The sequence below is a fragment of the Jatropha curcas genome, chromosome 2 (assembly GCF_041381405.1).
Source record: "Jatropha curcas cultivar XTBG-Jc1 chromosome 2, XTBG_Jcur_1.0, whole genome shotgun sequence".
In the NCBI taxonomy this organism is placed as follows: Eukaryota; Viridiplantae; Streptophyta; class Magnoliopsida; order Malpighiales; family Euphorbiaceae; genus Jatropha; species Jatropha curcas.
The window spans coordinates 18,733,770-18,751,808 of record NC_143152.1 but is presented as its reverse complement, the minus strand read 5'-3'; the positions used below and the strand labels follow the sequence as shown (position 1 = coordinate 18,751,808).

General features: G+C 35.3%; 1 long non-coding RNA gene and 1 other non-coding gene across 2 annotated transcripts; both read left to right on the top strand.

Moving 5' to 3' along the window:
• Positions 1-11,188: 11,188 nt before the first annotated feature.
• Positions 11,189-11,862, top strand: LOC149498333 (uncharacterized). Its single transcript, XR_016319753.1, has 2 exons — positions 11,189-11,563; positions 11,671-11,862. It is a non-coding gene; the product is annotated as an uncharacterized LOC149498333 (long non-coding RNA).
• A 5,528-nt stretch (positions 11,863-17,390) lies between these two features.
• On the top strand, positions 17,391-17,494 carry LOC119369358 (small nucleolar RNA R71). Its single transcript, XR_005177027.1, has one exon. It is a non-coding gene; the product is annotated as a small nucleolar RNA R71 (small nucleolar RNA).
• Positions 17,495-18,039: the final 545 nt, after the last annotated feature.

The window sequence follows — 18,039 nt, the reverse complement described above, 5'->3', positions numbered from 1 at the left end:
ACCTATAAATTGGCTCTCCCCCTCATTTTCAGCACCTCTTGTTGCTTGACTGAGCGCTTCTTAAACTTTAACGACTCTAAATCCAACTTGGTACTCAAAATTTTATCCTTTCTACTTTCATATACACTTTGTTCCTCCTTGGTCCAAAGCTAATTATTATATAAAATATAAGACTCAATCGGGTCCTCATGCTCATCTTAGCATTTTGGAGAAAGACTCGGTCTGTTTGAGCATTTACCAGCGTGGAGCTCTATAATCGAACACTTGCACCTCGCGACCTTTCAACCTCACGACCTAGGGTATAAAACTCAAACTTAATCTTGTCAATTATGCCCAGTCCATCCGACACTTTATAACCTATCAAGCCTGGTTCGTTTGACACTCAAAATGATTTAAACCCGGTCCACTTGGCATACTACAAAACCAATTTTCAACAAAAGTCTGATCCGTCCAGCGATTCATAAGCCCATTCTAAGAACGGAAACCAAAAACCCTACCATCATCATTGATGGTAGAACTTCATGCACCCTGATTCTCATTCAAATAAGGTGCGAAGGCATATCTAGGGTTTAAGCCTAGGTATTGAGCCCTCGACCAAACTAACCGGTCGGGAACTAGGGGAATGTATCGCACGACCTAGAATCCTCAATAAACAAGGCTAGAGCTAGGCTCCCATGTATATTACACTCTTTATTTACTTGCGCTTTCAATGCTTTTTCCATATCACTATAATTGCCATGCATCTAAGTATGTTCATGCATTAATAATCTGACATTCATGCAAAAATCGATATTTTGGTTACAAGATTAATTCCAAACCACTGGTTCTACGAAAAAAGCCGAAAAGCTAGTCACCGAACCTAACGATTTGACGCTAGTACATTTTATCTTTGTGGCAAATTAAAATGGAGTTAAACATGGGGGTTTTACCTTATATTTTCCCCGAAAAAAAAAGCAAAGGAAGGTGGCGACTCTAAACACATCACACACCTATCAAAGCACTCCAAAGAGCCAATCCGACCATTTAACGCTAAAACTGAGCCATCATTAAACAAAGATGAATCATAAGGAGTTTCCTCGCAATTTCGAGAGAAACCGACCGATGGACCCATCTGGATAGACTCCATCCTTTGGATCTTTCCCATAGTGCTCGAGAGGGGCCTCACATACTGATAGTTATTTAATCCTAATTGATACGTTTATTTAGTAAGAAAAATAAAAAAGTTTAAGAAAGATAGTAGTTGACAAAGAAAAAAGAGAGAAGTCGAGAAAAAAAAGAGAGGAGAATTTAGGTGAGAGAAAATAAAAGAAAGTTTTATTCCATTGATACAATATTGTTCACCACTTACAAATCATCTATATACCAATATTGAAAATATCACACATCAACTCAAGTAGTTACAACAATGTTTGAAAATTACAAATGAATACAAGACTTATATCATTTATTATAATTAAGGAATAATTTATATGTTTACAATATAGTCCTAACATCTTCACTAAGAACTGTTATCATCTACTCATTTTTTCAAATATTCTTAATAGATCACTCTATATATTCATCTCAGCCACATTCGTTCCTCATTTAAAAATTATAATTATTTATATGTTATGTTAATTAATTATTTTTTGTTTAATATTAAATTTAGTTTTTATTCTTTTTGTAAAAGTTATTCAGGATTTATAAATTCTATATTTTCATTTGCATTTGAAAATATATATTTAAAAATATTATATATAAAAATCTGAGTGAGCCATATTAAATCTGACCGAATCCTCCAATTCAATGAACCCTGCCTTCACTAGTTTGATTCTTAAGTTCCAACTAAATGTAATAAAGGACAAAGAAAAAATAAATTCTACTCAAGGTGAGAATAAAATCATAGTGTCTGAGTTTGAATTCAGCTTGCCTTTTCATTATTTGCTAGATCGTATAAATACAAAAACCAAGATAACCATGTCACTAAGATATTGCTAAAATAATGACTAATTGTAAGGGAATAATTGAAATTATTGAAACAACAAAGCAACAATTTAAATAAATCACATATGCTAGTCCTATTTCAAGCAAGCTATTAAACAAATCCAGATTTAGTCTTCATGCAATCCCACGTGCTTAGCCATTTATTCAATCACTTTACTTAGGATTCATGACATGCTTTCTTTCAGACCTCCTAGGTATATCAATGCCTCCCCCTTTAACAGGAACCTTGTCCTCAAGCTTCATGAAATTGTTTATAACCTCTGCTGCATTTTCCCACGTAGCATCTTCAACTGATAATTGTTTACATTTAATCAAATTTTTCTCAACAAGTTTGGACCCTTTTTTTACCCAACGGGTATCCAAAATTGCTTCTGGTTCCACTATAATAGCACCATCCTTTGTCAAAGGTGGTAAATCAGGACTAGAAGTGATGTTGTTTCCAAATTTCTTCTTGAGTAAAGAGACATAGAAGACCGGATGGATGCGAGATGATACCAAGAGCTTCAATTTATATGCTACATTACCAATATATTCTTTAATCTAATATGGTTTGTAATAACAACTAGCCAACTTTTAATAGGCCCATTTGAAGAGCGTATGCTGGTGGTAAGGATGTAGCTTAAAAAAGACCCAATCCACCACTTGGAATTCGATATCTCATCTTTATGAATATGCTAACTGCTTCATTCTATTGATGGCATTGCTCAAATTAATTTTAAGTTGCTTAATCAAAGCATCATGAGTGGTAAGATGTTGATCAACTTCATGCACAGGACTTCTACCTTCAAGATAGTGCGAAATAGGTTGAGGTGGGTGTCTATACAAAGTCTGAAATGGGGTCATTCCTATTAAGCATAATAGGTTCTATTATACCAAAACTCAGCCTAAGGAAGGAGGGAATAACATTTTTTAGGTTGCCGGTATACAAAACACCTCAAGTATTGTTTAATACAGCAATTCACCTCCTTGATTGCCCATCAATTTGTGATGGTAAGACGAGTTCATTTTAAGCTGAGTTCCATACATCTTGAAGAATTTCCTCCAAAAGTGACTGATGAATATTGGGTCTCTATCATTGATAATAGATCTTGGCATCCCATGTAGTTTGACAACACCTTCAACAAATTTCTCAGCCATAGTTTCTGCTGTATATAGGTGAGATAGAGCTAAGAAATGTGCAGTCTTGCTTAAACTGTCAACAACAATAAAGATGGTGCTTTTACCATTAGATGGTGGAAGGCCTTCAATGAAGTCCATAATTATATAATCCCCTAAACTTGACAAGGAAAGGGTAATGTTTGAAGGAGGCCAGCCGGTGACAAAGTGTCTGATTTAATTCTTTGACAAACATCATATGAAGTGTAACATCCCTTCTCGGTCCACCCGTAAACCCGAATAAACCGAGACGAGACGCTACAAACTGGTTGACTGTATGTCCTGTCATGCTGACATCATCCTGTATATGAACATACTAGCATGCTGATGCTGTTATATTAATACTGTCTATAATCTTTACAAGACATGATACTAGTTACAAAATGGATTGGGCCCAACTGTGTGCCCTGTACATGCCATAAAAAGAATAACAAAATGAGTTTCTACCCTGAAGACCGAGTCGTCTACAGATGAACGGCAGCAGTTGTAAACGGACCCTCTACGGACCAGTCTCAAAACCTGCGAGTTAAACAGGTAACTCGCTGAGCAAATAAAGCTCAGTGGATATCTCAACATAACAAGAAATAATAAAGCACATACATGTATAGAAATAACCATGTAAACGCATCTGGATAATTAAACATATAAGCACATATAGCATGATACTTGCTGTTTATTATGCTGTATGATTCATGAAATCTGTATGGCTCCATAAGGTTATAGCGAAACCGAGGTGATAAGAAAACTGTATAAACTGGATGAATACTGTATACTTGGCTGCTATGGCCCATATAATCATATCCACTCAACGGCCTGTAGCCGGAGTAACAAACTGTATGAGGCGCAGATCTGCTATCCTATGTCGCGACATGGCCTTATCGACATGGTTTCTACCTAACCTCAATGGAGCATAATGTTGGTATGTCAATAATATAACACAACATCATAGAAATAGTTCATCACTTCATAAATCATATGTTCATATGAGTTCACATCATTTGCATGCTTGAATGTTGTTTTAATCCATGTTCTAATGTTGTCTTTTTGTTTTGAAATGATTGGATGCATACAAGTTGAGCAAAGGAATCCAATTGCATGGAAAAAGAAATCCAAAAGTGCAGGAAAAGACAAGTCGCGAGCGCGCCTTTTGAAAGTCGCGAGCGCGTAGAGTGCAAATTGAGAGACAGTGTGTTCTCAGGCACAAGTCGCGATCGCGTACTTGAGAGTCGCGAGCGCGTAGTGTGCCAAATGAGAGACAGTGAGTTTTCATGCCAACTACGCGAGCGCGCAATGCAAGTCGCGAGCGCTTCCAGGCCAAGGGCCAACTTCGCGAGCGCATCTTGCAAGGTCGCTAGCACGTAATGTGCCAATTGAGAGACAGAGAGTTTGAAGTGGAAGTCGCGAGCGTGCAGTGCAAAGTCGCGAGCGCGCGACGTGCTTCCAGCCTACGCAGTGCCAGGTCGGGACGCGTTTCCAGCCTGCGCAGTCTGCACTCTTTTGGTCATATCTCTCAATATACAAATCCAATTTGGGTGATTCAAAAACCCATGCAAAGCTAACACATAGAGGAACAAATAACTCTTCTATGACACTTCCTAATTCTCTCATTAACTGGGGTCAAAATCAAGATGAAGTCCTCCCCTGTTTTCAACATAAACTCAATACCTCCCCTGTTTTCTCACCACTACTAGTCTCCAACATGAAGCAATATATTGTCTCAATAGCAACACACCACACAAATTCTCATGCAAAGACAATAATAAAAATCAAGAGATATCAAACCTTTACTCCAAAAAGCTTGAGCTCTGTTCTAGCTTCTCTTCTCTACACTCTTTGAACTCCCTTCTCCTATACACATCAAAATTCTTACAACTTATCTACAATATCACTCAAGTAGAGACTGAATAACAATAAGCTGCAAGTAATTCTACTTACTTGGAGAGAATTGAGGTTGCCTAATTGGATGGAGAAGTAAAGGAAATGAAGGAGATGAAGAAGATGAAGATAAAGATGAACAATGGGAAAGTAAAATGATGATTACGGGTAAGTCATCACAAAATCAAGATAAATGATGGAAACTTACTAAATGATACCTCAATTGTCAAAAGGCTATAACTTAATACCCAAGCTTGTTCTTTTAATGCTATTAAATCCTAATCCTTACACTTTGCTCTTTTTCTCTCAATCAAGTAAGTCCACTAATAATCCCATTCTACCCCAACCGGGTTTGGTTCAACTCGACTCAACTCGACTCGACTCGATGCAAAGACTCGACTATGCAAAGACTCGACTCGGTAGGATGTCACATGAAGCAACATATTCTTGCATAATCTTATACATAGATGGCCAATAAAATTGTTGGGCAATCCATTTGAAAGTTCTAAGAACTCCAAAATGACCGCCAATTGGAGAATCATGGAATTCGTGCATGAGCTATTTGATAATAGGAGAAGTGGGAGGGATACCACTTGATTCTTGTAGCAAGCCAGTCCATTTTGCCACCTGTAAGGAACTCTAGGATTCTCAGTAGCTTGCTGGCCAATTTTCTTCATATACGGATTATCTACAGCTTCGGCTTTGATGGCGTCCTATTATTTAGGTTAGGGTACATACAAAGCATCCAAACTAAGACTCCCTGCTACCCTTGAAAGTGCATCTGCTGCATTATTTTCACGACTATACTTGTAAAAGATCTCATAATCATACCTCAATAATTTTGTTACCCATTTTTATTGTTCTAAGGTCACAATTCATTGCTCCAATAAATATTTCAAGCTGCATTGATCCGTTTGAATAAAGAATTTAAGTCCCAACAAGTAAGGCATCCATAGTTGTATTGCATGAATTATAACCAACATCTCTTTAGCATATGTGGAACGTGATTTTTTTGAATTACCAAGGGCTCGGTTCATGAAAGCAAGCAGTCTCCCTTTTTGAGTTAATACTGCACCTATGTCGTTCTCCAATGCATCTGATTCGATGATGAAAGGTTCATAAAAGTTTGGCATTAGCTAGTGTTAGCATGGTAGTCATGGCTTATGACTTGTCCTAGCCAACACTAGCAAGTGTACTAGTCGTTCAATTAGTATAAGACTTAGAGTCTCAAATATCATTCCCTTAGAGGCAAAAGTTTAGAAGCCAATTAATCAAATTTATCACTATTATTTTAGAAAATGATTGAATGAGAGATTGTAATTAAGTAAACTAATTGAATTAAACAAGCAAATAATTGAAATTAAGAAAAAACCAATGACTTAAAACAGTTAGATCCACAGTCCACCTTGACTAATTAGGATGCAATTTCTATGATGAAATTTAATTTTGACATCGGTAGGTTCTTCTTGAGCTAATTTATCCTACCAGGAAACAAATTTTCCATTCAATTTTAACTCCTACCAGGAAACTTAAAGATTGAATTGCACAAAACTAAACCAATTTTTAATTCCTTCTACTAGGAAATGAATCAAAACACAAAGCAATCCTAGGCCTTCCATCAGAAAACACCGAAGACTAATAAGTTATGCAAAAATCATAAGAACATGCATGAAATTTATTAACCCCAAATTCTTAATTCTTCCACAACAAATAAACCAAAGAAATCGAATCAACCAAACAACACACAAGCTTTAAGATCAAAGTTTTTCATAAATCTCAAATTGAAATTCATATATTAGAAATTAAGCATCCATCAAAATGAATGGTTCATGTTTCTCCTAACAAAGAAAACTAACCCATAGCTATATCACAAGAGCACAATAAAGAAAGAGAAGAATTCATGCTTCAATTTAGAAATTACAGAAATAAAAATCAAACTCTGAACACCAGTTTTGGCTATGGCTTCTCGCTCCACAAAAGCAAGGAAGAAGAGATTTCTCTCTTTTTTTTCTAAGTTCTAAGATGGCTAATCATATCCTTCCTTAAAATATATACTTTTTCACTCATAAAGCCCTCATAATATGTTATAAAGAGAAGTGTAAAAGTCTCTCCCAAAACAAAAAGGTTCTTTTTCTGTAATCGTCCATCTTCTAACTTCTCTTTTATTTTCCATGATGAGGTTGTGGTCTCCGAAGTTCTAGCACTTTTTCCACAGTCGTTTCTGCTTTTCACAATCGTTTCTGCTTTCCACAGCTGAGTTGTGAAAACCTATGCACTCTAAGCTCTTTTCTCGTAATCATATCAATTTTCTTCCAAGACTCCATAACCACCAAAATACTTGTAAAAAAATTAGAAATAACTAAAATACATAGAAAAATAAATAGAAAAACAAATAAACATGAAAAATTAAACAAATCTCTTAATGAAATCTATTGAAAACACACAAAAAAGGCACCATAAACACACTAAAAATTATGAAAAATATCTAAATATCAAATACTCCAAACTTTAATTTTACTCACCCTCGAGTAAAACTAAGATGAAAAACACAAAAACAAAAACTTCACACAAAATCATCCCAACACAAGCTCAATTCAAATCTTGAAATCCTCTCAAATAAAACCATCACCACATTCAAGGAATTACAACCATCCAAATCGTCCCATTTAATATAGATTACAAACAAACAAAGGCTATACTAAACAATTTTCTATCTATTTGTGTGCCTATCAGAAATCAGTCAATAGTATGCTTTTCCAGACAATCATTTAAGAAAAGCACAACACTTAGCTTCGATAAAATAAAACATTGAATGTCCATATGCACTCTTTTCATTTCCCTCTCCACTAATGTAGAACAAATTAAAATGTAGGATCAAAAGGTCTTTATTATCTTATAATGTTTGGCTAAGGTTAAGATTTTCAAAAGAAAAGATATAGGCTCAAAATAATGCAAGAAAGATTTAATCAATCCAAACTTTATCTTAAAAGCAATGCACAAAGTAAACCGTAAAATCTCACAATTGCACTCTTCACAACAATACCTTCTATATTTTTTCTTTCTTTTCTTTTTCTCTCTTTTTTTTTTTTTTTGTATTTTTCTATATTTTTCCATTTTTTTACATTTATTTCCAATAATGAATATTAATAGTAAACTCATCAACCTAATCAAATTGTACTTTGTTGAACTATATGGGTTGAGGAACTTGAAACAACAAACACAAAAGAACACATAAGAACAAATGAAACTTAACAATAAAGTGCAATACCACAAATAACTTAATAGTGCAAATGCTTCAAGAAATAATTGGCTAACTAATTTTCTTGCTATAAGGGAGGTAAAAGGCTTTTGGTTATAAAAAAGAAAAACAATAAGTATGCATTTTAGCATACTTTAAAGGCTCAAAAAAGGTAACAAGGGTTAATGGAATAGGGCAAGTATAATGAAAGGTAAAATAATGTTAACGGTCTAATGAATGCCAAAATCATGTCCACATCATGATTTGTCTAGGATTTTGCCTCAAGAGAAAATCAAAAGGTTCTATAATTCACAAAGCTAAGAAATATTTTTTAAATCACGGTCTAAAGCATACATCTCAAGAAACTGATAAAAAGTGCTTAAAAGATTTAGAGTTTCAAGCATAAACATGTTTCTTCATAAACCCATAAGTGAAATGATAGTCAATATCAAGCTATAATCCTATCATTTGGTAAACTCATCGTCCAAAATTCATTCAATCAATGAATTTAAGCATGTATTAGGATGAAACAAACACTTAACAAAACACAAATATTTACATTACAAAAACACAAAACACATCATAAAAGACAACACAAAAAATAAAATAAAATTCACTCCTACCCTAAACTTTAAAACAAGCATTATCTGTTGGATTTAATTTTCTATTGTGGGCTTAATATGTAAAATTAAATATGTACAGCAGTCCAATTGTAAAGTCAATTTTAAATGTGGTCTTGATTGTGAATAATTGACTATTGAGGTATCAACTAATTATAGATATTAAGTGTAGAGACCATTATATAATTCCTATTTCGTTAAAGGACCGAAATAGGAATTGTACTAACCCTACAGGTATATAAAGGTCGTGGTCCCCAGAGGAGTTGAATACGATTCAGTTTTTACGTTCCTTTCGTATTACTTCCGCTAAATCGATTCTTCAATTCTCTGGAAGGCTGCAAACCTAATTCTATACATCAAGATCGACGAACAACGATGTCAGGTACGCAACCTTTTCTTATTCAATCTATTTTGTTGAATCTAGTGGTTTGCACGATCTAGGTTATTATTGAATTATTTGAGATTAATTATTAACAAGTGGTATCAGAGCCTTGTGCATAATTGCTTGATTTTAGATTGATTTTCGTAATGTTTTTTTTTTCCCTACTGTTTACGGATAGAGGGTTTTGTTTAATAAAAAAAAAAAAAAAACAGTATAGGTTTGTGGATTTTGATCGAAATCTTGGCTTGAGTATAACGCCATTGATGATTTTAGGGAATTATTGAACAAAGATTGTGTTTTTCATGGTTGCCGTTGGTTTAACACCTCAAAACCCACCTGAGAACCTCCATTGTTCCGGCGAATTAGTTTTGAAATTGCAATTTAGAGATTTGTGATTTCAACACCGTTTTTTTTTTTTTTTTTTTTTTGACTCCCTTGGCTGCCATTCACCGTCCAATGGCTACTGGAGCTTGTCTTCGGTTGGAACTGGTGGTGTTGGCGGCCGAAAGGGGCTGGAACGGCAGGTGGAGAGAGTTGGCGGCGGACCTGGTTCCTTTTTCTTTGTTTTGTCTCTGCTCGTTTTTGTGTCAAGGTTAGGGATGGAAAATTACGATTAGGTCCCTGGAAAATTTCATATTAGTCCCTTAATTTTATGTAATTTCATATTAGTCCCTTAATTTTCTATAACTTCAGATTAGTCCTCTAAGTTTTCTGTAACTTCAGATTAGGTCCCTAAATTTCCTGTAACTTCAGATTAGGCCCCTAATCTTCTGTTTTTTCGTATTAGGCCCTTAAATTTCTATTTTCTTTCGTTTAGACCCCGAACTTTATTTATTCAAATTTATTTAGTCCAATTTTATAACTTAGTCTCTAATTTAGTGACTTAAAGACTAGATTATAATTTTTTTTTTTGGACTAAATAATTTTAGATTATTAAATATTTAGACAATCAATTCATTTAATTGCAATTGTTTTGTTTTAATTACAATTAAATGATTTAATTTGTCGACTTGAGATTAAATTTTGGAGTGATTAAGTCCCTATTGTGTTTGATATTTGTTAAAATAAATTGATTTGATCAATAAGTCACCAAAGTGACCTCTATTGCTTGAATTGATTTATTTTAAAATATTAGACAGGTGTATTAGAATTCGTTGCGGATAGTTAATCGGCCCAAAGGAAGGTTGCTATCTGGCTGAGTTTTGAATAGATGTTTGGCAATAAATATGTGATAATTGTTTGATTATTTTCCATGACAATTATATATCGGCCCAAAGGAAGATTTATTATTTGTCAGGACTATGTTATCAATATTTGATTGTTGCATTGAGATACTAATTACAAGTTAATGTTTTACATCCAAAGATGAGAATATTAATGTTGTGTCTGTATCTTATTTCCATTTTTTTAATCTCTACTTATGTGAATTGTTTCATTTGTGGATTGTGAGCTTATACTTATCTATTTGTTTATTTTCTCTGATGTCAGCTAACATGTCATTTAATCCTGATTGTGTCCCTAAACTTGAGGGATCAAATTTTGAGTCTTGGAAATCAGATATTATGATCTTTCTGGGCTGTATGGATTTGGATCTTGCATTCAGGATGGACGAACCTGCTCCTCTTACTGATACGAGCACTGATGTTCAAAGGGTTCAGTATGAGAAGTGGGAGCGTTCTAATCGCTTAGGTCTAATGATCATGCAGAAAGGAGTCCCAGAACATGTTCGAGACTCTGTCTCAGCTGAAAAGAACAATGCTCAAAACTATCTTGCCGAGTTGGAGAGGGCTTATGTCAAGAATGACAAAGCCGAAGTGGGAACACTTTTAGGAAAATTAACCTCCATGAAGTTTGCTAGCAATGGTGGTGTTCGGGAGCATATTCTTAGCATGTCTCAGATTGCAAAGAGACTGAAGACGCTGGGTATGGCTTTACCAGATGACCTTTTAGTCCATTTGGTTATGAATTCTCTTCCTTCTCAGTATGGACAAATTAGGACTTCCTATAATTGTCAGCCGAATAAATGGACTCTTAACGAGCTCATTTCTCATTGTGTTGATGAGGAGGAAAAGATGAATTCTAACAAAAGAGAGAGTGCTCATTTTGTTTCTTCAGCTGGGAAGGGCAAGAACAAGAAAAGAAAGAGGCCTTCTGCAAAGCCTGTTGAAAAGGCTATTGAGAAACCTGCTGCTGCTACTGCTGTAGATCCAGTACAAAAGAAGCCTTATGTGCCAAAATGCTTCTTTTGTGGAAAGACGGATCACTTGAGAAAGGACTGTCCTAAATTTGCTATTTGGCTTGCAAAGAGGGGTAAGTACCTTGTTTTAGTCTGTTGTGAAGTTAATTTAACTTCAGCTCCTAAAAACACTTATTGGATGGACTCTGGTGCTACCGCTCATATAAGTGTTTCATTGCAGGGCTGCCTCAACTACAGAAAGCCAACTGACGGTGAAAGATACGTCTATGTAGGAAATGGCGATCCGGTTGAAGTAGAGGCAATTGGACATTTTAGATTATGTTTAAGTACTGGTTATTTTTTGGATCTTATAGATACTTTTGTTATTCCCTCTTTTAGAAGGAATTTGATTTCTGTTTCCTTTTTGGACAAATCTGGTTTTCATTATTCTTTTGGAGACAGTGTATTCACTTTATCTATGAATTCAAAAGTTTTGGGTACTGGTTACTTGAATGAATATGATAATCTATATATGTTAGACATTGATACTAGTTATCATGAATCCCTGCATGTTACTACAAGAGGTACCAAAAGAAAGTTGAATATTGATAACTCAGCTGTACTTTGGCATAGACGTTTGGGTCATGTATCCAAATCGAGAATTGAGCGTCTTGTTTCTGATGGTATCTTAGATACACTTGATTACACAGGTTTGGATTCTTGTATTGAGTGTATTAAAGGAAAACAGACTAAACAAAAGAGATTAGGTGCCATTCGGTCATCCAATGTTTTAGAACTGATTCATACAGATATTTGCGGTCCATTCCATATTGCAGCTAGAAATGGCCAAAGATATTTTATATCATTCATTGATGACTATTCTCGTTATGGTTACTTATATCTCATTCATGAAAAATCTGAGTCGTTGGACGTGTTTAAATCTTATAAAGCCGAAGTTGAAAATCAACTAGGAAAGAAGATTAAATCTGTTCGATCTGACCGTGGTGGTGAATATTATGGTAAATATGACGGTTCAGGCGAACAACGTCCAGGACCTTTTGCGCTTTTCCTACAGGAATGTGGAATTGTCCCTCAATATACAATGCCTGGTACTCCCAGCATGAATGGTGTATCTGAGAGACGTAATAGGACTCTTATGGATATGGTAAGGAGTATGATTAGTCATTCTACTTTACCAGAGTCTCTGTGGGGTGAAGCGTTAAAGACAGCAGCTTATCTTCTCAATAGGATTCCATCTAAAGCAGTTGCTAAAACACCTTATGAACTTTGGACTGGACGTAAGCCTAGTCTAAAGCATCTTCATGTTTGGGGATGTCCAGCTGAAGCAAGGCCTTACAAGCCAAATGAAACAAAACTGGACTGCAAAACTATCAGCAGCTACTTTGTTGGATATTCTGAGCGGTCTAGGGGTTACAAGTTTTATAATCCTACTTCCAGAACTTTTTTTGAAATGAGAATTGCAACATTTTTTGAGGATGTTGATTTTGGAGGGAGAAATAAAGAAAGAAACATTGTCTTTGAAGAGGAACCAAGTAAGGATGATTCGGTTCTCATTCCTTTTGTTGTTTCTGATAGCGTACAGACTCCAGTTGCTCCTGTCGCTATTCAAGATCCAATTCAAGACAATGCTATTCTTCCTCAAGAACAAATTCAACAACCTCAAGAATTAGAGCCTGTTCAAATGCCTTTGAGGAGATCTACTAGGGAGAGAAGAAGTGTTATTCCAGATGATTATATAGTGTTTCTTCAAGAACATGAGGATACTGTAGACATGATAGATGATGATCCAGTTAGTTTCTATCATGCCATGCAGAGTTCTGACTCTCATAAGTGGATTGAGGCAATGAACGAAGAGCATAAGTCTATGCAAGACAATCAAGTTTGGGATCTTGTTCAATTACCTGAAGGAAAGAAACCCATTGGTTGCAAATGGATATTTAAAACCAAAAGGGATTCTCAAGGTAATGTGGAAAGATATAAAGCACGTCTTGTAGCAAAAGGCTTTACTCAAAAGGAAGGGATTGACTATAAAGAAACCTTCTCTCCAGTTTCTTCGAAGGATTCTTCTAGGACAATCATGGCCTTAGTTGCAAATCTTGATCTTGAGCTTCATCAAATGGATGTTAAGACTGCGTTTCTCAATGGCGACATTGATGAAACAATATATATGGTGCAACCAGAAAATTTTGTAATTGGAGATCCAAAACATCTGGTATGCAAATTAAAGAAATCCATTTATGGACTCAAGCAAGCTTCTCGTCAATGGTACTTTAAGTTCAACCAAGTAATTGTCTCGTTTGGTTTTAAGGCAAATGCTGTTGAAAATTGTGTGTACCATAAGTTCAGTGGGAGTAGGTTTATCTTTTTGGTCTTATATGTGGATGACATACTTCTTGCTACTAATTGTAAAGTCTTGCTGCATGAAACCAAAGTTTTTCTTTCAAAGCATTTTGAGATGAAAGATTTAGGTGAAGCTTCTTTTGTTTTAGGGATTCAGATACATCGAGACCGTTCTCGAGGTATTCTTGGATTATCACAAAAGAGCTATATTGATAAAGTGCTCAAGAGATTTGGTATGCAGAATTCTAGACCATTGGATACCCCTATTGCAAAAGGTGATAAATTTAGTAATCAACAATGTCCAAAGAGTGAACTTGAAATTCAGGAAATGCAAAAGGTTCCTTATGCGTCAGCTGTAGGAAGTCTTATGTATGTTCAAGTTTGTACTCGTCCAGACATTTCTTTTATAGTTGGCATGTTAGGTAGATATCTCAGCAATCCAGGAATGGATCATTGGAAAGCAGCCAAAAGAGTCATGAGATATCTTCAGAGGACTAAGGGACATATGCTCACATATAGGAGATCAGATCAGCTTGAGATCATTGGGTATACTGATTCTGATTTTGCTGGATGCCAAGACAGTAGAAAATCCACATCTGGCTACGTTTTTCTATTGGCTGGCGGTGCTATTTCTTGGAAGAGTGTGAAACAAACTCTAGTAGCAACCTCCACCATGGAAGCTGAATTTGTAGCATCTTATGAGGCATCCAATCAAGCTATTTGGCTGAGAAACCTTGTCACTGGGCTGCGTGTAGTAGGTGGAATAGAAAGACCACTGAAGTTGTATTGTGACAGCAGGTCAGCCGTTTTATTCTCCAACAACAACAGGAGCTCTTCTCGATCAAAACACATTGAGATTAAGTTCTTGGCTGTGAAGGAGAGGGTACAGAGTGGACAAATATCCTTAGAGCATATTGGAACAAACTCTATGATTGCGGATCCGCTTACAAAGGCAGTGATACCGAAAGTTTTCCATGAGCACACCGCTCATATGGGTATCGTTTTGTTTGAGACTGTCTAGTTTTAGTGGGAGTTTGCTCTTTATGTATACATTATGTTTTGAATGCTCTATTTTGTTTTGGATATGTTTTATTATGAAATTTTGTTGAGTACTCATTTTGGTTGATGGTTACACTCTGTATTATTATTATTGTTTTGCTTGATCTCACTTTTGTTGGTGACCAGTTGGAAACAGACATGATGATCACATTGCATGTAGTTTTCATGCTACACTTCTATAATGAATCTATGTCATTTAGGGATATTGGTAATGTAGTTGATGATGAACTTAGTCATGAGATATATGGCGAATGTTTCTTCAGCTCTTTATCAATATAACTAATGGACGAGATTGTTTTTGGATACCTTGTATGACTGCGTTTGTTGAGCTCATTTTGGTGTATGTATTTTATTTAACATATGTTCGCCCAAATGGGAGATTGTTGGATTTAATTTTCTATTGTGGGCTTAATATGTAAAATTAAATATGTACAGCAGTCCAATTGTAAAGTCAATTTTAAATGTGGTCTTGATTGTGAATAATTGACTATTGAGGTATCAACTAATTATAGATATTAAGTGTAGAGACCATTATATAATTCCTATTTCGTTAAAGGACCGAAATAGGAATTGTACTAACCCTACAGGTATATAAAGGTCGTGGTCCCCAGAGGAGTTGAATACGATTCAGTTTTTACGTTCCTTTCGTATTGCTTCCGCTAAATCGATTCTTCAATTCTCTGGAAGGCTGCAAACCTAACTCTATACATCAAGATCGACGAACAACGATGTCAGGTACGCAACCTTTTCTTATTCAATCTATTTTGTTGAATCTAGTGGTTTGCACGATCTAGGTTATTATTGAATTATTTGAGATTAATTATTAACATTATCCTCAATGCAAAATAATAAGCACAAAAAGATAAAAATAGGGAAACAGAATACTCCCCTGAGAGCAAATAAGGACATAATGCGAACAATCAACACTCAGAAATTTCGCTTGGAGGGTATTAATCTTCTCTTCAACTCGAAAACAGACAATAAGAGAAGAGAAGAACAACCGTTGATTAGTGGTGAATGGCGAAGAACAAAAGTGACTAAGGCTGAAAATTGCACGACTGTTCGATTCCAAGGAAAAAAACAAATCAGACTTTGGCTTTGAGAGGAAAACAAATCGACTGGTGGCTAGAGAAGGATGAATTGACCGGTGACAAGCAAACACCTAACGGAACGCCAACGACAATAAAAATAGAATGGTAGATCGGTCGCATTTTCGGCCCTAACTCGAGCAACTTATTCTTTTTTTTTTTAAGCAGAAACACAAAAAGAATGAAAAAGATAACCAGTGATAAGCAATGGTCGTCGATGAAGAATGTGAAGGGATGAAGGTCTTTTCGTTTGAGTTGTTCTTTTCGTTTACGTCCATGGGAAGGAAAAGAAAAGAAAGAAAAGGAAGAGGGAACGTTAGGGGAAACAAAAATAAATAAAAAACATTATTTTTTATATTTTTTATCGATTTATATATATATATATATATATATAATTAAAAATCTAACTAAGTTTTTTAGAACTAAAGCTTAGTTTCACTGTGTGACTGCGAAAATCTCTGTCTCGTTTGCACAAAATACTTTCTATAACCAATTTAGATTTTCACAATCTCCTTATGGAAATCTCTGTCTTTTGATCTATTATACGTGTTCCACCCCAAACTTTAAACCTCAAAACCTGATAGGAAAATTAGAAATATAAACAAAAAAAAAAAAAAAAAAAAAAACCAATACACGTAGTTCTAGTTTATAGTCATAGCTCGACTTTCCACTCCCTTTAGTCTACCTATGTTAATATTCCAATTTTTGAATTAAACCGATTCGCAATATAAGGCGTTAACCTGTGACCATTCACCTTAAATGTCTCACCCGACTTTAAATGCTTAATGTCTCACCGCATCGCATTTATCAATTGACCAATTTGAGCTTCCAAATTCTTAATAGGAGCCTCTTGATTTTGAAACCTTATCTCTGCAGCACTAATATATTTTGACATTAAATCTTCCACAGAAGGCTTCTTTTCCTGTTGTTGTGGAGGAGCTTGAGGTTGGAAACTTGGTGGCGGTTGCCTTCCTTGATTAGCATTACTCCGAGAAAAATTGGGATGGTTCCTCCAACCGGGATTGTATGTGTTGTTGAAAGGATTATTTTACTTGGATAAATTATTCACAAAGTTAGCTTAATTAGGAATTTTATTAACATGAAACATATTACCTATTGACACTTATGGTTAGGGTGCGCTCCACCACAAAAATCACAAGCAATTGTGACAATTTTAGGTTTTTGAATTAGTAATCCCTCTATCTTTCTATTCAAAACCTCCACTTAAGCAGCTAGAGATGTCATAGCATTAATGCTCTACAACCAAATGACTTCTTTGGTTGAGCTCTTTCATTTTGATATAAATACATGTTGGAGATCATCGCATCAATAAGAACATAAGCTTCTCGTGGTGTTTTCCTATTCAAAGAACCTCCAGTAGCAGCATCAATCATGTTCCTTACGTGAACACTAATAACTTCATAAAAAAATCTACACTTGCATCCATAAAGGTATTTTATGATGAGGGCACTTTCTCAACAAGTCCTTGAACATTTCCCATGCCTCATTATTGGCTCAGTCTCACCCTGTACAAAAGAAGAAACTTCATTTAATATTTTTATAGTTTTGCTAGTGGAAAATACTTATCAAAAAACTTCTTTAATAGATTCTCCCATGATCTAATGGAACTGAATGGCAAATATGTAAGCCAACTCTTTGCTTTATCCCTTAGAGTAAAGGGAAAAAGTTCTAACCAAACTATCTCATTGGGCACTCCATTATATTTGAAAGTGGCGCACAACTCAAGAAAATTGGCAATATGTTAATGAGGATCTTCGTGGTCTAAACCTCCAAATTGATATTTGTTTTGAATCATTTGAATAATTTGAGGTTTGATCTTAAAATAATTTGCTGGAATAGCTGACTTAACAATAGGAGGTGCGACTCCATTCAGTTGTGCCATCACATAGTCTTGCATGGTGCATTATGGTCTTTGACCTTTATTTTGGCCATTGTAAACACCATTATTTCCTCTATTATTTCAACCATTTCCTCTATTAGCTCCATTAGCGTCATTAATGACATTTTCTTAATTAACATGCACCATATCATTGAATTGTGGTGGAATTATACCATCATTTGGAGGATCTACCATATTAGCT